General features: G+C 37.2%; 1 long non-coding RNA gene across 1 annotated transcript; it reads left to right on the top strand.

The window, feature by feature from the left end:
* On the top strand, window positions 1-24,520 carry LOC123871869. The gene is made up of 3 exons (XR_006797356.1): window positions 1-99; window positions 6,346-6,357; window positions 24,509-24,520. It is a non-coding gene; the product is annotated as an uncharacterized LOC123871869 (long non-coding RNA).
* The last annotated feature ends 583 nt before the right edge of the window (window positions 24,521-25,103 follow it).

Genomic DNA, 25,103 nt, shown 5'->3' with positions numbered 1-25,103 from the left:
AATAGTTTATTCGCTGGAATGTGGGAAGTAGGTCTTATATTAATTGAGTCACCTTACACATTCTACCAGGTCCTGGTGTGCAAATTTTTAGTGAATCTTGTAATTTGCACCCCGGGTTCCGTTGCATCGTTCGGGTATGGGACCCTAAAAAAATTTCAAAAGAAAAATAAAACCGACTTCAAAAACCCATTTCTTTTGAAATTTTTTTATTTCACAATTTTTAGTGGCCCCACTATACTATAATATGCTATGCTATGCCCAGTTAAAACCCTACTGTTTACTAAGCTATTACACTGATCGCGAGCAATTTGCTCTTATCCATTGAGGAGTTCTGTTCTCCATCTCCGAAGATATTCATCAGATCTTCACCAAATTTATATGGGACCACCTGCATATTATACCCTTATACTCCTCCTTTTTTTGAAGTCGGTTAAAAAGAAGATTCCATACAAAGTGCGTACATGGAACTGTCAGTACCATTTGTCCTCATTACAATATGATAGTTTTAAACATGCCTCTATACCTATATAAAGGATCTTAGTTGGTAAATTACAACAATTACACATGTTAAAACTCATAAAAGTTTGAAAAATTTGATTAAATTAGAAGAAATTAACTTTTACCCACCAATCAGGTATAGGTCATGCGCGAGGTCATGTCAAAAGCGCCGCTCTGTCACTTTTGCGTCGATCAGCGTCGGTGTCATATAATATGCTTGAAGTACTCTTCATCATCATCATCAGCCTGTGGAAGTCCACTGTTGGACATAGGCCTTCCCTAAAGAGCGCCACCACACGCGGTCCTCAGCCTTCCTCATCCAGCCACTTCGCGCCAGCTGCTTTATATCGTCGGTCCATCATACTGGAGTACTCTTAATAAACCAGTTAAATATTTAGCTGTTTAATTTAGTTGTAATTCAATCTAGCACTTATAAGTTTGAAAAACTCCGCGGCATACAGCCAACGTGGTATTAGTGGCTGTTTTCATAAAAGCTTTTAATACTTTTTAACATTGGTATTAAAATAAAACACAAAAATGCTTCTCCTGAAAAGCAGGCCTTTTGTAACAGTGTCGTTATTCGTAGAATATGACGATATTGGCCCAAGAATTGGCCCAACTATTCTTCCAAATACGGTTAACAATTTGTTATCTCAAGATCTTAGTGAAAATTACCAGGACCGATAACAAATCGCGCTTTCCTTGATACGAGGAGAAAAGATGAATGAAAGTAATTACCAACATCAGAGGCCAATCCAGATAGATATTGGATCTGGGTTGTATCGTAATAGATTAGGGAATTAGTTACTTGTAATAAATAATCTCGGGTAGTGAGTACACTAGGAACCTCAATAACAAGCACCAATAACTTAACGGATGAAATCTTTGAAAAAAAGTTTGAATACCTACAAATGCTTTTTAAGGGTTCCGTACAGTGTGTTTGTTAGCGGGCTGTATCTCATGAACTTTAATAGATAGGGAATTGAAATTTACACAAAAACAATTTTACTATATGCTACTAGCGCTAACTATCGGCAGTTCTCGGTTGGGTTTTAGTGTTGTTTAACTTTATTCACAGGATAATATCCTTAATATTATGATCTTGATTAAAATGGAAAATTTAAGAATATAGTGATCCAATAGTAGGGGAACACTTCTGACTTCAGATGCTTCGAAAATAAAAAGACAGCAGACGACAATCTTTTTCGTTTTTCTAGAGTTCCTTAGAGCAATTGTAATAAAAAAGGAAAGAAGAAAAAAGAAAACCTAAAACAAGAATAAATAATATCCCTATTAACAGAGTAGCGATATTATAGTTTAAGAACATTTGGATATTATAGTTAAAGAGAAAGGTTCATAAATCTTCGGGTATGACCTATCGACCCTACCAAGTATAAAAAATAAAAATTCCCAAATTCTTCTCCCTGTCGATCGACTATTAAACTTATTAAAGCTATTTTTTTTTCAAGGTCTTTTAACCTCAATTATAGGCTTCCTAACCTTCATCTAATTAACGTATCTGCACACCTTTCAGCCCAACTCGTCTAGTAGTTTGAGCTGTGCGTTGATAAATCAGTCAGTCAGCTTTTCCTTTTATATATTTAGTTTTTTACCCAAGACAGTTTGGATAATTGACTAACTGTAAAAATACTGAACTGATGTGATTTATGTAGCTCAGAATAGGATATATATTATTGGCATCAGCAATAGCCGTGGTTTTTCAAAATTAAACTTTTCAACTGTACGGAACCTATGTTTTGCGTGTATGATTGCTCTTGTCGTAGCTTTTAGACAGCCCCCTTGTCTCGAAGTTGTCTTTGAGCTGCAGTCGCAGTTTGTTGCATCTTATTCGAGATTCTTGTCTCTGTTTGCGACACACGATAATTTGGTTTCTTTGTTTGTAATATTTCATATAACTAATGGGTATGGAGCAGGGCTGTACAGTGTACATATCCTGAACCTTAATTGCATAAAATTATCTAAAAGATTAGATGAGAAAAAAGACTAGAGAGCTTAGCTTGGAGTTTCTCTAGGTCTTCTTATGTGATCAAATCAGATAATGTGCCTCAATAGCTAAACGGTTACAGGAGCGGACTCAAATCCGAAATTTCGGCGGTTCAAACCCAACCCATTGCACTAAAGTCGTACCCACTCCTTGCACAAGCTTAACGCTTAGTTGGGGGGGAAAGGGGAATGTTAGTCATGATTAAAATGACTAATATTCTTTAAAAAAAACAGGATATCCGTAGGATAGACATGGCAACCGACAAAGCTTAAAATCGCAATGGCCAGGGCACCTAGGGATACATGTTGGGGTGCTCACCAAAACACGTCGTCGGCAGACAAAAGAGACAACAAAAAAACCTTTTGCATTTATTACATAACTAGCTGATGTTTAGAGACTTCGTCCGCATGGTTTTTTAAAAATCCCGTTGGAACTCTTTAATTTTACGGAATAAAAAGTAATCGATGTACCCAGAGTATAATCTATCTCAATTCTAAGTTTCAGCCAAATCCATCTAGTAGTTTTTGCGTTAAGGAGTAACAAATACACACACATGCATGCACACAAACTTTCGCCTTTACAATATTAGTGTGACAAGCTGATACCAGCTACTTACTTTAACCGCCTGGATTTAGGTTTTCAAAAACTCATGGGAACTATTTGATTTTCCGAGGTAAAAAGTTGCCTATGCTACTTATATCCATGCGAAAAATCATGTCTATTCCGTTACTCCGTTACGACGTGATTGGAAAACAAACTAACACAAAAACACACTTTTGCATTTATAACTTTAAAGTAGGATTAGTAGGATCGGTTTAGACAAAAAGAATAAAAAAGTATAGGTAGGTATGTACAGAAAGTCCCGCATTTACAATTCGGCTGAAACTTCCTTAATTGATTGTTTCAGGCCGTCTTAAGCCGCTTACAGAGGGAAAAATGTAGGAGGGAACTTTTTCAATCAAGTGCGTAGGCCTTGGATTGTGCTGGAACTGATGGCATTCAGTAAGGCTGATTTCAGATTGAGATTTTTGAAGATTTTTTGACTCAACTCGGCTGGGTTGTGTTAAGGAAGCTTCGAAAGGAGAAAGTCCTCCGTACATGAAGACGTAAGTCTTTGAACAGTGCGTGTTACCAGTGATGACATACTGATCGGAAACATAGTCGCTATAACTATGGACTTCATAAGAAAGCTTAGTACAGCGGGTAATGAAGAGAGCCGTAAGTACTCGGTGTTTCTCTGCGTGTTTGTTTGAAAAAGTCTAATCAATATTTTTAAACAAACCGAAAACATTTGAAATCATTATCAAGTAATGTTTACCTTAAAGCTGTTAGTTTTGCAATTTTGTTGTTTTTTACATGTTTTATTTTTCCACGAAATTACCTCGAATTTTGGCCTTAAATACAGATATGAGTATATCAAAAGCTTTCAAAATAAATATAATTTTACTTATAATTTTTGTTGTCGGTCATAAATAATGAAGAGATAAATTTGGCTTTGTTTTAGATAACACCAAATTAAAAGTAGAAAAACAGGCGTAATACGTTTGTATGGAGCCGCCTATGAAGCGTGTCTGGAGATCGCTAGGGAGCGCACTAGGAAAACTCCTTGCATTTTCTATGTATATCAAAGGAAAAGCTGACTGACTGATCTATCAAGCTATTATGACGTAGACATCCGCTAAGAATGAAAGAAGAGGATTTTTGAAAATTCAACCCCTAAGGGGGTTAAAAAGTCCACGTGCCCGAAGTTGCGGGAATGAGCTAGTGTTTTGATAAACTTGTTGTGTGTACGCCGCCTAATTATTCCCAATTAGAGGATAAAACGAAGTGGCTCGGTATCCCCTATTGTTTATTTGAGTTAGCTCCGTCTTCGTTACTTTTGTTAATTGGAAACAATCTCGGACTTCTGATACAATTTTTTGAGATAAATTAATTTATTACTGTTTATTGAGAACAAGCTGATTCTCGCTATTTCGTCCGCATGGATTTAGATTTTTGAAAATCCCGTGAGAACTCGTCGATTTTCGGGGATCAAAAGTAGCCGATGCCCCTTTTGAGAATGCAGCTTGCATTCTCAAATCTCTGCACACGATGAGTTGTGGTCGTCTTTATGATGGCAAGTCAAACTAATAGGCTAAGAGCTAGCGCGTGTCAGACCTTCGTTATTTTATAAAAGCTGAAAGTTTCTGTGCACATTGTCCCCTACACAGAGATGAACGGTCAGCGACTATGAAGTTTGGACCATGGTGGCTTTGGGAGATAACAGGTCGTAATAAAGGTGTAAAAAATCTTACGGATGGATTTGGCCGTTTGTAATGGAGAAATATATTGGATTAATATATAGGCTACTTTTTATCAAAAAAAATCCATGGTTCCAGTGGTATTTTAACCCCCGACCCAAAAAGAGGGGTGTTATAAGTTTGACGTGTGTATCTGTGTATCTGTCTGTGGCATCGTAACTCCTAAACTAATGAACCGATTTTAATTTAGTTTTTTTTGTTTGAAAGGTGGCTTGATCGAAAATGTTCTTAGCTATAATCCAAGAAAATCGGTTCAGCCGTTTAAAAGTTATCTGCTCTTTTCTAGTTACTGTAACCTTCACTTGTCGGGGGTCTTATAAATTTTTAATTTACACTTGTTTAAACATAGGTATATCCATGCGGATGAAGTCGCGGGCAGCATCTAGTTTAGTAAGTCCAATACCAAACACTGCGCTTCGGATCTACTCCATATTGTAAGTATGTGTCTAGCTTTACAATCTAAGTAGGATATATACCTACGCGAAGTAAATAGCCTCCTTTCTAGTACATAAGTAGGTATATCTTCGCCAAGTTAATGAATACGCAAATAAGACTCTTTCAGCCAGTTTTCAAATTATAATGAATGCTCTTTAAATATCCGCACTTTCAACGAAACTCGTGGAGAGACTAGATTTCAGAAAAGTTTACTTAACCTCATTTCTATTTAGTTTTTTAATGCGGTTAAGTGTCTACACGAATCCTTAATATTTATACTGCAGAAGTGGTAAAATAATTAAAGATGATACTTACGTATTTAAATCTAAATATATAAAAAGAAAAGTTGACTGACTGACTGATCTATCAACGCCCAGCTAAGAAAGGATGTTTGAAAATTCAGCTCCTAAGGAAGTAAAACAGGGGCTTTGAAATATGTTGTGTGTGTCCCGGCATTGACCGCGTGGCTCCTATCTACGCGACTTTCGTCAAATTCTAGCATCAGTCAGATGTTTTATTTGCGATACATGGCGAACTTTTAAAAAATACAGGATTCTTTGACTTGTTTGCGTTTATTCTGTGGTATCTTATAAGTAATCGTTAGAACTATCGCTTGTCTTCGTTTTTGCTAGCATACAAATATCAGCCTGTATACCCTGTATATAAAATTAAGAGCAAAAACAATAGTAACAAGTTGAAAACAAGTAAGGGTGCGTACCTGAGCATGTACCTCATAATTTGCATGGTTGGGCTTCAATGTACGAGTTCAAAAGACGTCGCTGGCTGCACGACATCTTGTGTGGTAGACCGGTGGGTCAAGTCTAAAGCGATGGTCTAACAAGTAACTAAGTAATTTTTTAAAAAATCATATAAAATCTAACTGTGGTTTGCACTGCATCTTTTTCAGCCCGCAAATGAAAGCGTATGAAATTTACTATTATGATTTTTTAAGAATTTTATATAGGTACCCAATGACACTCCATCTATTTCCCATTTACCATGTAGAACTCCAAATTATCTAAAACTGCCAGGGTCGATCAGCTATAGTTTGCATTTAAAATAACAGAGTTGAAGTGTTTTACCTCTTTGATTTTGGATTGAGTTTAGTATGGTACAATAGTTACAGTTACACCTTCTCAAACTTAAATCCAGTTTCTTCCCGACCGAATTTTGGTTCCAATCCAAATAAATCCTGGTACCCGCTGCAACATTAAAATAGGAACCAAATCCATACTAATATTATAAATGTGAAAGTGTGTCTGTCTGTCTGCTACGTTTTCACGGCCCAACCGCTGAACCGATTTAAATGAAATTTGGTACAGAACTGGGATACATCCCCGGGAAGGACATAGGCTACTTTTTATCCCGGAAAATCAAAGAGTTCCTACGGGATTTAACAAAAACCAAAATCCACGCGGGCGAAGCCGCGGGCATCCTCTAGTATTTAATAACAGCCAATCATCAGATTGCATTGCTCCGAAGCGACGTTGAACAGAGACTATGACAGCCCTATGACAGCCCTATGAGAGCATTTCGCTTACAACGTGTACCAAGCGTACGTCCCAGAGTATACTCGAAATACAATGGTGTGGTTCCTTTGTGGCTCTGAAGGATCGCGGTCGCCATTCGTCAACGCAGCGCCTACTTTTTATTCGCTTCTCCCATTAGCACGAACACACTTAGCCCTTAATACCTTACACATAAGGGCGGTAATGGAACGGAAGTGTGCATGTTACAGAGAATTTTTTAAATGCAGTTCTAGCTTACGACTGTTCTGGACCCTTAGTGCAAGTTTGCAGATCTCGACGAGTTTCATAGACTTCGTATGAGTATTTTATTTTTCCTTGGTTTGTTCAAAAGTTAAACATATTGTAGCTTCTCGTTCAAATGCGTTAGTTGCGTACAAAACGCTGCTTATACGATCTTGTTACCCCAAAATGACAATGACAAGTTTAATTGAATAAAAATAATTTGAATTTGAATTTGAATTTGAATAAAATCATGACACGAAAAATCTGAAAACCTGACTCCAGAAAATTTAAAGCGCCGGACAAATCGCGTTAACAGGTGTTTAAGCCTCAGTCAGATTCAAGTACCTAAGACATGTATTGCCTCAAATAAGGATTTTTCTTTTTTTTTTTTTTTCAAGACATAGGCACCTATTTTTTTGGTCCGCTACTTTTCGCAAGCAAAAAAATTGAACATGCTTAATTTTCTCATGGTGATAGTGAATTTTGGCCTGTACACATATTATAGGTGTATGTAAGAAATCAAGCCGTAAAACGAGGATATTAAGGGCCATTTTACTTTGACGTTAAAATGTTTCTAGTCGAAATCTAAGTGCAAACTTGTACTAAACCGTGTCTTCTATTATACAGTTGTTACAAGTTACATGGTGGAAAAAATGTAGTTGGATTTGTGTTGTAATATTTTCTAAGATTTTTTTCCCTAGTGACCTATATCTTGTAATTTATTTCAAAAGAAAACGCAAAGAATTCTTGAGGTATTATTTTCTATGAATAAGAAATACGACCTCGTCAGTTCGTAAGATTAATGTAATTATTATATCTAGGTTCAAGACAGACCCTCTATAACAAAATGTATTCAACAGTCTCAAGTATGTTTGAACGGATTTTCTTTTTTGATCTACATGGTCAAATATTATTCTTTACGAATTTGTAGCATCAATTTTTTATGCAACGACAAGTTAGGGATCTTATCTGCTGGCAACCCTGGTACCTAACGGGCACCATTTTTTGAAGCACGCTCGTAGGTGTCAAAAGGTACGCAAACCCCTTGCCAATTTCTATATAGACTTTATCACCACGCGTAGATATGTGCCACACACACAATCGTACCTACGAATTTGTCTTCACTTTTTTAAATAAAATTATAAGAGTTTTGCCTGGATTTCTATAATAATATCTTTGTCTGGTGGTAAATCTAGTCTGGTCTAAGATAGAAATAGGCTAAATTGAAAGTAGTTTAAATACCTAGCAGTTTATGTCCACCATGATTGAAGAAAAAAACAACAAACCAACACACTTTCGCATTTATTTTATGGGTGGTGATTCATTAACATAAAAGATATTAAATTCTTCTACCAAACAAGATTCTCGCATACAAATGCGTCTTTCCCTCCCACTCGTTAATGGACATTCCCATTTTCTTTTAAATAACGGACACGAAGTCCTGAAATAATTTCTTGCGACGCGCCACGTCTCGTGAGACCTCCATTTTGAATCTAGCTTCTATAAGCGTAAAGATACACAGCCGATTTTTTGTCGTATATCATGTACCTATCATAGATATGTAACCTATACAGTTCACGGAAATTTGAACTTGCCAATAAACTTCGACCTACGCTAAACAAATAAATAACAAGTGTAAATTAAAAAATTATAACATCCCCGACAAGTGAAGGTTACAGTAACTAGAAAAGAGCTGATAACTTTCAAACGGCAGAACCGATTTTCTTGGATTATAGCTAAGAACACTACACTCTCGATCAAGCCACCTTTTAACTATAACACTTCTTTCTACAGAGTTTGACAAGTTTTTTTTAATTATAAGATTATTCTTAGAAAGGGTCCAATGTCTGTGATTTGGAAGTTAGAAATGGTAGTATACAAGTATTGAAATAGTATGGATAGCAATGGGCTACCTTTAGCAACGTAATGTCGTGCGACATGTCGTTACTATGGCCTAACGCTAACGGATACGATGCGACGTCCTGTAATAATTTCTTGCGTCGCGCGACGTCTCACGGGACCTCCGTTTTGAATCATGCTCTTATAACGATCCTTCCTGGTGCTATTCTCCTATACTGTAGTTATGAAACGAGACAATATAATATTAATGTTATTTAGTAAACTTACTTGCAGTGAAACAGGCTTATTTTATTCAGCATAGACCAAACAAGGCCCATTCTTATAGTGACAAGGAAGATACCGTAACTTTGAAATAATGCATTCAAACACACACAGAAAAACATAAATGCACGCGCACACACACACAAACACATATACACACGCACGCACGCCCGCACACAAATACACACATTAATTTATAATATCCATTGAGTTTAACATTGTCCTTTTTTTTTGTACCTAACTTCTCAATCTCGAGGTGAATCATCTTACAATATGCGATCAGTTTAAAAGAGTAAAATTAACTCTATTTAGGTATGCCAGAAGCTGTTCACGAGGACAGATTGTAAAAATATTACTAACGTTCCTTGAAAAATTGAAAAATGTCTGCGAGATAAAAGGGGAGCGGCAAAAATGCGACAATAATGTAAGTTCACATTAGACTCGGATAGTTCGGATGTAAAATGAACCATATCAGTACATCACTTACATCCCTCATGCTCTTATATTATCAGTCACAGTCACAGAAAAGGTTCCAAAGTTTGTTGCCAGGTGTACCAAACTTTCCCTTTGACTATGTGAAAAGGTTTAAATTAAAAACCTGAAAGGCTTTACAAGGTATTTGTTAGTAATTCATCCAATCTAATACATCAGCCTGCATGCCTCTTTTCTGATATAGGGTTTTTTGTGAGTGTGAAACACGATTTTCCATCTTCCTCAGATTTTCACCCTCAGAGAGACACCCAACGAAGCTCACTCCGTAGCTTGCTGATATCTCTACACTGTAATATTATAATTTAAACATTGGCTTTGGTTGTTATTAGGCTAGTTTATGGATTGGAATGTCAGCTGTTTCTTTTGCTCGTCTGATACAGTCTCCCTTCTGCTATGTACCTATTTGTATGCTACAAAGAGTGATACAGTTCTTTGACTCAAAAGATACGTATCTCTTTTTCATTTCAGTGAGCCGCTTTGCACATCTCTAGATCTCCCTCATAATACATGGAGTGGATCGCTATGGCGACACGATCCAAAACGGCGCTCCCATGAGACGTCGCCGGCACTAATGTATTATTTTAAAACTGTCTCGTTGGTCTAGTGGTTAGCATGTTCTACTGCAGATGACGAGGTAAGAGGCTTCGATTCCCGGGTCGGACTAAAAATTACTCAAACTCAAACTCAAAATCATATTTTAGTCAAAGTATTTTACTATTGTACACCTTTTGATTGTCAGAATTGTTAGATTTGTAAGATGATACCAGATCACATTTCCGTCCCATCGAGCTATGACAGTGAGGGAATGCACTTGTGTTTGCGCACACACCTAAGTGTGTAGAGGTACTGTAATATCCTTGCGCAGTTGGCTAATAGACATTGGCTAATTGAAATTCGGTTGAAAGGACATTTAGGATTTTTTTAAATGTTAAATGAAGAGATATGAACGATAGAGTAATCTAAAGCAGCTAGGTACCTAATTAGTTTGTAGTAGCTGAATATGTGACTGACTGATTTTTTACTAAGCCTGCGCTGTCCGTTTGTCCGTTCGTCCGTCCGCCTGTCCATCCATCCGTCTATCAGCCTATCTATCAGTGCTGTATCTCATGAACCGTAATATAGGTACATAGCGAAATGAAATTTTCACAGAATGTGTATTTCTATTGCCACTATAACAACAAATACTAAAAATTTCAAAATTTTGACCACGAAAAAAAAAAATTAAAAGCGTCATTTCTTATACGATAGTACGAAACCTAGTTAAAGTTCAGTTTACACTGAAACTTTGTAGAAAAGACGCTGTGACTCTATACGCAAACTTTTATTCTTGGCTCCCTCTTACAAAAATTAAAAAAAAAAAAATATGACACACTAAACTAAACCACGTGGGTCTAAAGTGAAACTAACAGAATTCTTGAACAGACTCGCCTGCAACTGACTGCCTTAAAATAGTTGTACTTCCTGCACATTGAGTTAGTTATATCATAGAGGCGCAGACCTTATATATTATGAGGTGTCAAAAAGCACCTCATCTAAATCTACACTAATATTATAAACTGGTAATATTTGTAAGTTTGGATGCAGGGAGTAATCTTCAGAACTAATGAATTGATAGTGAAAATTCTTTCACTAATAGACTCCTGGCTAAAAGTTATATCACGTGGAAAAAATCGCGGGAAAAACGTATAACTACACAAAGACGTGATGGATATAAATGCGGTGCACAGACAGATAAGAGTGGAGATGAGATGCAGCATCTTTTATAATAACAATTAAACTCAACGTGTTTCTTGCCAAGTATAGCTTGAATACCTTCAAGGCAAAACTGAACAGACATATTCTTGTAGGTAAAGTGGTCAACTGCAAGTCGGACTCGCATACGAAGGGTTCTGTACCCTTTATAAGATATTTTAACACTCTAATGTGCAACACTGCAACTGCAAGTTAATGACGGCCAGCACCATCTATATGTGATTTAGAAAACTAATTATGTCCATGAACACATTTCATTCATTCATTCATTCACATTTTTTGTGGTCTAAACACAAATTCACGGTTTCGGATTTTTTCCTTTGCTTGTGCTATAAAACCTACTTACCTGTCATATTTCATGATTCTAGGTCAACAGAAAATACCCCATAAGTTTTTCTTGATAAACGTGTTTATCAAGAAAAACAGACAAACAGACTGACAAATAGCAAAAAGCTAAAAAAAGCAAAACATAATAAATCAGGTCCAGTGTCATTTACTGACACCTCTGACCTGAAATCACGCCTGTCCCTTTTGTCAGGTCGAGTCTAACTTCGACACAATATCACCTCTAGGATGTGACACCTCTTTGACCTTACATATCTTCATATGAAAAGCAGGCACGTACATAATTTCACGGATGTTAGGTATTTCAAGTCTCTTTGTCTTAAAAGCAAGACATTTTTATGTTATATTTTATTTTAAATAACTTTTATCCGTGACTCACTCTCGCATGGATTAGTAAGTTTTAAAATGTATGAAACATTTGGTGCATTTCCTTTTCCGGAATAAAAAGCAGGTACAATCTGAGATTCGATCCCGGGTGCACAATTCTATCTTTTTAAAGTTATTTATGTGTGTTTTAAGCAATTAAAAATCACTTCCTTTAACCGTGAAGGAAAACATCGTGAGGAAACCTGCATGCCCGAGAGTTCTCCATAATGATCTCCAAGTCTGCCAATCCGTACTTGGCCTGCTGGATTACAGCCTAAGCCCCTTCTGAGAGGAGACCCATGCTTAATCATGAACCAACGTGCATATTACACCTATAGTTAATCATTATTCTAAAATGAAGTCTGGATCGCATGGAAATCTCTCTTATAAAATACCGTCAATTTTAATGATTATGATTTTAAAAATCACACTAATATTATAAAGGACAAAGTTTGTATGTGTGTGTGTATGTTTGTTACTCCTTCACGCAGAAACTACTGGATGGATTGGGCTGAAATTTAGAATGGAGATAGATTATAGCCTGGATTAGCACATAGGCTACTTTTTATCCCGGAAAATCAAAGAGTTCCCACAGGAATTTTAAAAAGCCTACATTCACGCGAACGAAGTCGCGGGTATCAGCTAGTGCAAGATAAAAATGTTTTGTTATAAGGTCCCTTTACCATTACGAAGTTATTGAATCTAAATATCCGCAGTACATAAGTACTTAGTTTTTTTTTTAAATAACAAAAGGCACAGTACCTATCCGGGTATGACTCCAATTCATTTCCCCGGAGAACCCGACCCTCGTTCCAATGTGCTCATATCATTTTCCCAAATGGACGCGAGCGGTAATTTTTAGGAGTCACCTTTCATACGAGTTTCCGCTTCACGGACTTTCGACGGAAACAATTCGAAGTCACGAAGGATATTCCTCAAATGAGAACTGAAAAAGAACTATCATGTTTATTTGGAACTAGCATAAGCCCGCGACTTCGTCCTAAAAGAGTTTCACAAGGTGACCAAAGGTTTACCTTTATTTTACCCGCTTAGGGGTTGAATTTTCAAAAATCCTTTCTTAGCGCATGTCTACGTCATAATTGCTATCTGCATGCCTTTTAGCCCGATCTGTCTAGTAGGTAGTTTGAGCTGTGCGTTGATTGATCAGTCAGTCAGTTAATTTTCCTTCTATATTTTAGATTTGGATACAAGGTACAAATACCTACCTTTACAAAATGAAAAGAAGAGGACTTTAAGGAAAAAAGAATGCCGCGAATGGATATTTTCATCAGTTTTTTCAGTGCGGATTGGCGCTAATTGGCCAGATTGGTTGGAATTAATGATGAAATTCGAGTATAAGTAGATATGACATGATAGGCTAAATTAATAATTCAACGGACTATAAAACGAGAATTCGGTTATTTAGTTTGGTTATTTGTAAAAGAGAAAGAATGAATTCGCGAAAACAAACAAATCTCCATTTGAATAAAGTTGAAAAAAAGATAAAATAAAAGGAACTGTGATTGATATTGAAAGTTCGAAAGCGAAAACAAAAAGGGTGTTCTTAAACAAACAACGGGTATCGAAACTGGAAAGGGAATAATCTATCTCGCAAGTTTAGTCGTTAACAGTTCGCAATTCAAACAGAAATGAGCAAACTAGCGCAGTTTACACTTTTTTACGAGGCGTTTCAGAGTTTTTTTTTCAATCCTAGGTTTTCACTTTCTTTCTGTCTCTGAAATAGTAATATTTAGAACATTTTGTATTCAAATTAACTTAGATACTTATATACTTAAGTGATTTTAAATCATTATGTTAATTTATCACTGGTTTACAATGTCCTTCACTTATGAGTTACAAGCTACCTCGGTTCCTAATTTCATGCAAATTGGTAAAGTGGATGGGTATTTAGAAATCCCGTGAAAACTCTTTGATTTTCCGGAATAAAAAGTAGCCTATGTCCATCCCCAGGATATAAGCTAACTCGGTACCAAATTTCGTCAAAATCGGTTAAACTGTTGGGCCGTGAAAAGGTAGCAGACAGACAGACAGACAGACACACTTTCGCATTTATAATATTAGTATGGATAACTGTCAATATAAAGTTATTCATAAGATTTGTGAGGGAGGATTGTGGATTGTGAATTCAACGCGGATGAATTCTTAGCAACTGATACTAAGAGTTCGAACCTCTTTTAATTCGAATACTAAATAACGATAACTATTCAAATAGCAGAAACCTTGTATTTCGATTACTAAACAATTTCAAATAATGAATTCAACGAACATTCCTTCCATTTGCTTATTCGGGCGATAAAGTTTAACAGTTAAGCGACTAAACTCAATTCTCTGAAATTGAGACTAGGAAAAGTTCTAAATTCTTTCAAAATGTGACGAACGCGACTAAAGTAATTAAAATCAAAGTATTTTTGAGAAAAATAAATTCTGTGACTCTACAACTAGAAATATCTAGACAACCACTGAGTACCTACTACAAAATTAGAGAGAAGATAAAATGAAAATCTCCGTTTTCATTAACCAATAGGCATCAATTGCTAGGCATTGTAGGGACTTCCACACGCATCGATATACCCACACGCCACGATCTTGCACAGCCTGAATCCAGGGACTATTTGCAACTCGGTTGATGCCGTTGTCCACCAAAATGGGTGGTCTGTCACGCTGCACTCGCTGATGCAAGATTGCTCTTCCACCTTCTTTCAAAGTCTTTCGGGTCCCAAACCCTAATCATCTGAATTCTGAATCATCTAGATCAACCCATCACTACTACTCCTCCACTGAGCACAGGTCTCCTTTCAGAATGAGAAGGATTTCACCTTAGTCTACCACGCTGGCCAAGTCTGGATTGGCAGAATTCACATTCCTTTGAGACATTTATGAAGAACTCTCAGGCGTGCAGGTTTCCTCACGATGTTTTACGTAATCGTTAAAGCAAGTGATACAGTCCGCCACGCTGAAATAAAAAGAAATAAAAGTATTCAGTCTACTATACCCTCTACTTAACATTATTATAAACGCGAAAGTTTGTATGTATGGATGTTTGTTACTCTTACACGCAAAATTACTGGACGATTTTGCTGAAATTTGGAATAGAGATAGATTATACCCTGGATTAACACATAGGTCACTTTTTATCCCGGAAAATCAATGAGTTCTCACAGGATTTTTAAAAACGTATGTATATCCACGGGAACCAAGTCGCGAGCATCAGCTAGTACTAATACCTATAATAACTATACCTGCCTTTATACCGATCCCTGCATACGATACAAAAAGTTACCTACATAAGAAATCACGATCTAATGCTGGGTATTCCGAAGCAAGCTACATTTGGCTGACGGCATACGTAATCCTATTCCTTCTAAGCCATTGCTTTCGCACGCTCGAGTTACGGGATCAATTTATTTTCAATTTTTCCCCCACGTGACGACGGCAAATTGGTTGTCTACCCCTTGCTTACAGCGTTACACGTGATACGGGGAGATTTCTGACTCCGAATACCGAAAATGCCTACTTTTGAAAGTTGAGTTGCCAATGAATAAGATATGAATGAATGAAAAATGAAAATGAAAAATATCTTTATTTTACACTTAACATTGTCTTAAAAATAAACAACGATAACAACTGCGTTAGTTACAAACTGTGTTGCAGTTGTTAACGCCCACCTCCAGATTAACAAAATTAGGTACTAAAGACAAGAAAAATATATACAGGATGTCCAAAAGTCGTGGATCAAACGCAATAGGGAGACAGAAGAAGTCATTTGCAACAAAAAAAAGAATGAATGAATAATGAAAGAGAAAGATATTGGTAATTTTTTCTAGCCATTCTATGAAATACCGGGTTTGTAACGGCAACGTATAAAAAATGTAATCTATCGTTTACCAGTTCACAATGTTTCTTAGTCATTGTATATTATGTAGTAGGTAGTAAGGAAAACTATCACAGCTAAAGGTTTTACAAGGTAAGGAGAAATCGTCGACCAACTTATGAAATGTACTAGGAAATAGAGTCGTACAAACACTGAAAATTACATAGATGAAGTGGTTAGTTCAGTAAAGCATCTAGTAGGTATATTATTGTAACGAGCAACTACGGAACCTTACGCTGTGCGTGGCTCGTTTTTAAGGTTCCGTACCTCAAAAGGAAAAAGCAACCCTTTTTGTCTGTCCATCTGCCCGTCTGTCGTGTCTGTCAAGAAAAGTTATAGAGTTCCGTTGACCTTAGAATCTTGAAAATTGGCCGAAAACCGTGAATTTATGGTTATAACACAAAAAAAAAAAACAAAATTATGAAACAATTAATGCAGTCCGTTAATAAACTAGCAATGTTCTACATAAAAGTGTTAGGCTATTAGGTAAAATGGTAAGGAAGCCTTCGACTTCGACAACTTGAAATTACCAAGTTCCACTTCCAATTTCGAGAATAGCTCTAGTACCAACAGCTGGTAAATATGCCAACCAAATTAAATTACACAGGCTTCAAACGAAGCCGTCGCGTTGATTCAATTTGTCGATGTCAGGCTGTTACTAAATTTTTTCGATTTTTCGCTCTCGTCTAAAAATAATAATGGACAGCTCGTTAGGGTGGTTCACGGGAGTTAGTTTTCGCTTTTATAGTTAGTCAGTTAACTAATTTAACGTAACTTCTTGACAAACTTGGGCAGTCGGTCCGCCAGATCTCTATTCCCACACTATTACTACTACTTTCCGTCCGTCTGTCTGTACTACTCTGTACCTACCTCATAGCCCATAGGTAGAGAGTTAAGTTTTCACAGTGTATTTCTATTGCCGCTATAATTGCCACCATGAAAATTACTATAATATGGATTACGGAACCCTTTGTGTACGAGTCCGATTCGCATTTGACCGGGGTTTTCGCTCTCGTCGTCTAAAAAATAGTAGTCGACTGCTCGTTTGAGTGCTTCAATTTTACGGGAGTTAGTTTTAGTTAGTTACCTAACTAACTAAACGCAATTGAGTTGAGCAATCGTGTCGGTCCTCCATACAGTGCTTGTCATATGGTGGACCGATCTCTATTACTAAGCCTCCTCTGCCGATCCGTCTATCCGTTCCTCTGATTTTTTTCTCCGTTGATTTTTTTATTTTAATTTAGGTGGCAGCCATTTTGAAATTTTTCTTAATTGTTGTAATAGCAGCAATAAAAATACACACTAAATTTCAAATCTCTACCTCTTACGGATCACGAGATACAGCCCGCTGACAGACAGACAGGCAGACAGACGGATGGACGGACAGCGGAGGTCATTAATAAGGTCCCACTGGTACCCTCCGGTATGGAACCTTAGGAGCTCGTACGCTTGATTTTCGAAAATATTGAAGACCGTAGGGCTTCAGATATAACGATTATAACAATCGTAAGGTGGAAGAAGTATGTCTACCACACTACTGAGTAGCTGGTAATCAGTACGTTGGCAACATGCATCGGCATGGTTCATAACTATGTCATCGTGTCGTTTGAATTTGCCACTGTAACGACGCGAGCATGTAGCGTGTAGCGAAAACATGTAACATGTTTTGCACTTTTTGCGTCGTTAAAAATGATCGACTGTGCACTAGTTACTTTTTTATAGCTTTTTCTAAATATTTGTTTTCATACATTTTTTTTATATTTGATGATAAGTTGACGCTTTTTTATTACAGGACAGGCTTGCGCTTACGACAATGATGCAAAGAAAGCAATAAGTTGGAATAAGTTGGAGCGCGCTTGCCTAGAAGATGCCTATTCACTCTTGCCTTCACACACCAGGGTGCGTTTCCATTGACACGAAGCTGAAATAAAAAAAGGAAAGAAAACTTTTTTATTTGATCACTACATCACATTTACAATCTTATTACAATACAATATATCTTAAAACATTGAATGAACATCTACATAATAATATTATACTTATAAGTTAATATTTTACTAAGATTAAAATGTCACATGTGACCAAATATAGGTCTCCCACTCAGCATAAGAGCTGAGGGGAGTGAAGTAGAGCGGACGGTGAATTGGTCAATTACAGTGCTCAAATCTCCATTCTGCATCAGTGGAAACTGTGTAAGTGGAACCTCGCTCCGCTTCAGTGGAAACACTTGCCACTTTTCACTGTTCTTCTCCGCTCCACTTTCGCCCAGCTCCATATCAGTGGTAACGCACCTTAGTTATACGTGGCAAGAAACACGGACGCCGTAAGGGTGTTTCAAACGTTAGCAGTTCATATCAGAAACGTTGAGTAAAAACATTTCGTACAAGTAGATTGGAGTCGACCACATCAGAATACCAACGTTCACGATTTCTCGCTGTTCTCATAGTTGGACGATGAAGGAGGAACAAGATTGTTGAGTTTCTGGGCACATTCTCCAAAATATATCCGATTTAAGACCGATAGGCAACGTATATAGGATAGGATTTGCTGCCATATGACTACAAACTCATATCCAGTAGATTGACTATGACGGACAGACAGACGAACACACGAGTGATCCTACAAATATTTCATTTTTCATGTGAGCGTACGGAACCCTGAGAAGCTATATTCTAAAATGAGCAACGAGTATCGGAAAGTCTGTGTATAAATAGAACAAGTATATTAATAGTATTATGTCTGTGAAAGTTTAGTCGTTATAACTGTTAGCAACTCAAACAAAGGGCGTGCAAACTTGTATTGTTAGTCTTTTCGTAGTAGGTAGGTACTTATCATTGAAATGACGAAAACTATAACGACATAAGTAAAATCGGACAGGTATATAGTAAGACAGGTCGAGATGGCAATAGGGTGACGCCCCGCATATCCGCACAACCCAACAACCAAAACAAATAAAGCTATAGTTTCGAATTCGATTTCGATTTTATTTTAATATTTTCGAATGCTTTTTGAAAACATGTCTGTGATTGGTCGGTGACTCAAAATGGTTAGTGCTCTCTAAAATTTTTATCTCTGTCATTTGTACGGGAAGGCGTGAAAGAGAGAGTGCTATACTAACTTCTTTCCGCGGATAGAGTATAGAAATTAGGTTTGGAAGCTCAACGATCACAAAAACAAAGCGCGCGGCAAACGTATGGGGAATCATTACACTAATAACATAATTTATGGCACAATCCGGACCACAAACTCGGCACATTAATTAAACTGCGCCGGATACGGGAATACCTACTGTACAAACGAATTACGACTAGCGCGCACTAAGTTTTTTTGCCACGGTTCAAATAAGAAATGTCATGTTTTTTTTAATGCTAAAAAACATAAAGCCAAGCTAGAAGTCCATGCGAATAGTCTGGCAATGTCACTTACCACATGCAGCAGAGTAAATAGGCTAAAAGAGCCACAATAGAAGAACTGCCTTGTGGACAATAAAGCTAGGGATAGCCCTATGAGAAGAGTCTTTTGATGGAGTGATCTTCTTCCAACCCATAACGCACTCATATAATCTGATTATAGTCGACATAAATGATTGCAGATAGCTTAGAAATATCACCAAAAAAAATATTTTTTTAGCACGAGCTAAAGTAATCATTCGTTACATTGATAGTGATTTAATATCATCATCAACCGATCACCGGCTCACTACTGAGAGTCTCTTCTCAGAACGTAAAACTCTAGACAAGTGCAGATTGGCAGACTTCACACACCTTTGAAAACACTATGGAGGACTATCAGGCATGAAAGTTTCCTCACGATGTTTCCTTTGGCTATTAAAACCTAGAGATCCTCCCTATTATTTTGCCTATTATATATTATTATTAGAGATAGAGAAAGAGAGGCGAACCCCGGACCTCCAGAATAGAAAACTAACGCCCGGGTCATTTTTTATGCACTACCCCATACAAACGTATTACACCTATTATTCTATTCTTTGTTGTCTAGATCTATAACTAAGCCATATATCGATTTATCTCTCCATTATCTATGCCTTAAAACAATTGATATAGTAAAATTTAGTAGCATCATTTATTGTGACATTCTGTGTTTTGAAAAGTAACTACCTACTGAGAAAATCATTTCTAGTAATCTGACAAGAGGTTGACGAGATGAAAAGTTAAAAGTTGTCGCCGAAAATTTTCGTATTAGCTATTAGACGAAAAATCACATGTTGGTATCATTGAGAGTAAATCAAAATGCGCGTTCAGCCTTACTGACACAAAACTAAATACGTAAATTAATTTTAGCTTTGTCGAAAACTGGGTATGTCGGTTTTGTATAAATATTTATAGTGTACTTGTAAAATACGAGTACGCAAGAATAATAACTACAAGAGGAGACGTCATAGCCTAGCGGTTAAGACGACAGCCTCCTAATCTTTTAACCCCCGACCCAAAAAGAGGGGTGTTATAAGTTTGACGTGTGTATCTGTGTATCTGTGAATCTGTCTGTGGCATCGTAGCTCCTAAACTAATGAAAAGAAAATCGGTTCAGCCGTTTGAAAGTCATCAGATCTTTTCTAGTTACAGTAACCTTCACTTGTCGGGGGTGTTATAAATTTTTAATTTACACTTGTAAATAATGTCTTATTTACCTACGAATAGATTTTTTCAATAAGTTTTACAAAAAAAAAATAACTCGTTGAGAAACATCTCCAATATGTCTTCTGTGAGCTTAACCTATAATAATATAAAAACGTAGCTACGTGAATTGCTAAGTTTACTTAGCCTAGAAGCGGGCGTTACAACTTACAAATTACAATATCTATCTTCCTAGGAACTATCATAGTTACAAAATCTAGCTGCATTTGAAAGCAGGAGACTAGTCTAGGAGTAAGTACTAACTCGATTGAGCAACAGCTCCTAATCTGCAGCCAATCACAACTTGTGGCGCTAAACAGCCACCGAGTGTCTTCGACGTGCGTCTAATACAGAGTACTTGCTAAGGGCTGATCATAGTACAAGAACCAGGTATAAAAAATATTTCAGTAAGTTTTTGGCAATTTTTAAACTGAAGTTTTAGGAGCGATTTAGATTTTGACGAGTAAATTTTTTTTTTCTGATTTTATTCTGATACTAGAGGATGCCGATTTCGTCCGGTTAGGTTTTTAAAGATCTCATGGGAACTGTTTGATTATCCGGGATAAAAAGTTGCCTACGTCAATTACAAGGACGCAAGCTACCTCGGTACCAAATTTTATACAAATCGCTTAAGCGGATGGGTTTTTGGAAATCCCGTGGGAACTCTTTGTTTTTCCGGGATAAAAAGTAGCCTATGTCCATCCCCGGGATATAAGCTAACCGTGTACCAAATTTCGTCAGAGTCGGTCACACTATTGGGCCGTGAAAAGGTAGCAGACAGACAGACACACTTTCGCATTTATAATATTAAATAGTTTAGATACAAGTTAGCCCTTGACTGCAATCACTTCATCTCGCAACTGCAAGATCGCGTCACCGACATGGTGTTAATATTGCTCGGAGTGCCGATGCGGTGTTTCGGATTCGGATGTAAAAACTTACTAATTATGTAATTTTTGATCCCATAGTTAGTTTTTAAATCCAAACAAACACATATTTCATAGTTTTATATTTCACTTTTGTCAAATCTCCCATAACTGCCAATATTTTTTTTTTCAAAACATGCTACTTACTTCCGCACTTAGCCAGCGTGGTAGACTATGGTCTAAAATCTTCTCATTCTGAAAGATCTCGTCCTTTGCTCAATGCGGGTTCAGCTTACATGGTAAATTATGATGTGGCGGTTCTTTGTGTTCGTAAGTGCTTGGTTTGTCTGTGTAAGAAAATCCTGGAGACGTTTATCTTATACCGTCTTTAAAGTCTGTACTGCAGCTAATGCTGGGCAATTGGCGTTTCTTTGCTGGACTCCACCCACTTCAGTCCCAAAATCTATGTGGTGTAGCATGGTGGTGTTGGTGCGTTGCTTGGTAGCTTGCTTTTTCTGCTTGTTTAGCAGGGGCAGGGCGGGCGGTGCATATCACATAGTGCATGTTGCATCATACAGATTTGTCTCTTACAGCGAGTTATTGCAAATTAAACTTAAATAAAAACTTTGTAAAAAATAAAATTACCAAATCGCATGATGCTTTATAAAACAACAACATTAAAATGTAGATAATTTTAAACCCAAACTTTGCTATTTATTAGAAAGCGATTACACCTTTCGTAAAACCAACCCTTTGTAAGCCGAGCACGACATAAATTTGAATAAAATAAACATTTCGCCATAATTTATTGCTTATTTAAATTAGGTCGTAAAACTCGAGATAAGTCAACTCTTGGACTATCCCAAAATATGGGACCCCTTTTGGGACGGTCGGCTCAGGGACACGGCTGCGTATTACCCAACGAGTGTCTTGGTTTTTAACCCCCGACCCAAACAGAGGGGTGTTACAAGTTTGACGTGTATATCTGTGTATCTGTCTGTGGCATCGTAGCTCCTAAACTAATAAACCGATTTTAATTTAGTTTTCTGTTTGAAAGGTGGCTTAATCGAGAGTGTTCTTAGCTATAATCCAAGAAAATCGGTTCAGCCGTTTGAAAGTTATCTTTTCTAGTTATCACTTGTAGGGGGTGTAATTTTTTAATTTACACTTGTTAGCGGATTATAATAGCAAATTAAACTTATTTCTCTGTATAATATTGCCTAGTAAATATTAAGTATCCCCGATCCACGATTTTCGTGTTTTATGAGCAATCTAAATATTATCTGCCAATTTATCGTTAACAAGCGAAACACCCTTTAACCCCTAGTCAGCGTTCAAAACACGTGACCCAGAAATTACAGTTTAACTTTTTCGGATGAAAATAATTGCCATTTCGTAGCGAGCGCGAGCGCGACGACGCGACTTTAATTGGCCAATCAGCACGTGACATTTTTCCAAAATGGCGGCGGATCGTATTAGCGTAACGAGTAACGACATAACGACACACGCTCGTTCTAATTGCTCATTATATGAAGCGGCAATAATGTGTGCGCGCGTGCTTTCTATCGCTATCACTTAAATGGGCATTTCACATAATATACAAGTGCGCTGTTTACATAAAATAAGCACACTTTTTAAAGTGTGCTTATTTTATGTACCGATTCGAAGAGCCCCACCGAGCGTACCAGAAATAAAAATTGACACTTTGTATCAAATGGTTAAGCTTCGTTGGTCTTACTATTGACTCTATTTTGACAGATGTCTCATCACTAACATTTAGTTCTAAGTACTCTGAACGCGATAACCAATTTGCTTCAAATTCAGATGAGCACTCTTAAGTCCAGCATACCTACTCGTAGTAGTATTAGTAGAGCTCAGCGATTTCCACTACATGTTCAAAATTAAAATAAATCATTATTTTAGACCTGAAACATAAGTAAAGGCAAGGGCCACAGTAACAGTCATGTCATTTGTTTATAATTTAATAAAACCGGCCAAGTGCGTGTTGGACCACGTACAATGTATGGTTCTGTAGATACCCTCCACAATAGAATAGAATAGAATAGATTTTTATTCAAATAAACTTTTACAAGTGCTTTTGAATCGTCAAATAATTTACCACTGGTTCGGAATGCCGTAATACACTAGGTATTCCCACAACAAATTACAACTTCCTAGTTACTAATAGTCTCTGAGCTATTCTGAGTCTAGGACCAAGGGAAAATCCATATTTTGTATGGTAAAACCATAGGTCTATGGGTAAAGGCTAAGTTAGTAAATACGCAGCAGCTTACCAGTTCAATCTCCAAGTTGTACAACAGTCCGCACTAAGACATCTGTCGAAGTTCCGCACAATGTAACCGAGGGGAAGTCGAGACTGCGGAGCCTACAGTTCATTTACTAGTCAAATACATAAACCTATTCTCATAGTAGGTATCACTATTGCAATATGAAGAATGATTTAGTTCTAACTGCTTCAGTACTGATATTTTTTGACTGCCATCTCACCTGGTAGAAAGTGATAATGCAATTGAGATGAAAGCGGGCTAACTTGGAATAAAAAATCTTAGTATGTCTATTTTTACTTAGCTGTTATGTGCATTTAAGGCCAGATATGTTCTACTCTGAAGCCGTAGCCGAAACCCAAACTATATTGAATACTTTTTCTTTCAAAAATGTTAAGTAAGCAATAGAAAGATGTGTGAAGTCTGCCAATCCGCATTGGGCCAGCGTGGCAGACTATGGCCTATACCCTTCTCATTCTGAGAGGAGACCCCGTACTCAGTAGTGGGGCGGAAATGGGTTGATCATGATGATGATGAAGCAATAGAAAATGCATATTATATTTTGAATGGTTAAAGCATAGTTAGTGAATACGCACCAGCTCGGCAGTCCAATCTGCAAGTTGTACAATAGTCCGGACTAAGACATCCGTCGAAGTTCCGCACAATCTAACCGAGGTCGAGACTGCGGCGGCTACAGTTCATTTACTAGTCACGTACATAAACCTCTTCTCATAGATCCACTACTTCAATATGAATAAAGATTTAGTTCTAACTACCTCGGTTCTGACAAAGTTTCTAATACTAGTAACTTTACAAAATTTCTATTACTACTCCTACTCCGGAACACGACGTGATTTCTTATAGGTACTATTCCGAAGAAATTATAAAAAAAATTAGACGTAAGATTTTACACCTTCATTAACCTGTTATCTCCCAAAGCCACCATGACCCAAACTTCATAGTCGCGGATCGTTCCTCCCTATGTTGGGGACAATACGCAGAAAAACTTTCAGCTTGTATAAAATAACGAAGGTCTGGCACGCGCTGGATCTTAGTGCATTATAAACAGTGCATTTCTACAGAAGTGCACTTACTTTATTCTCTCTATTTGAATTATTCTCATAGGTACCTACTTCTGTTGAAATTTAGCCGAAGTTTCAAGTGTTGTTTAACAGAAATAAACACTTTATGCAGTGAGCGGTCGCAATAATGAATTTCGACTGCGTTCTCTACTACTGCACTCGCTTCTAGAACTAGTTTTGGTGAAGTGGATTCGACTTTGGCATAGTCAAAAGGTTCCGACTGGCTTTTGCGGATTTCAATAATTAATAAGTTTTGTTTTCGCAAGAGTCTTTCTTCGT

The sequence above is a fragment of the Maniola jurtina genome, chromosome 14 (assembly GCF_905333055.1).
Source record: "Maniola jurtina chromosome 14, ilManJurt1.1, whole genome shotgun sequence".
Taxonomy (NCBI): Eukaryota; Metazoa; Arthropoda; class Insecta; order Lepidoptera; family Nymphalidae; genus Maniola; species Maniola jurtina.
This window is presented reverse-complemented; position numbering and strand designations above follow the sequence as displayed.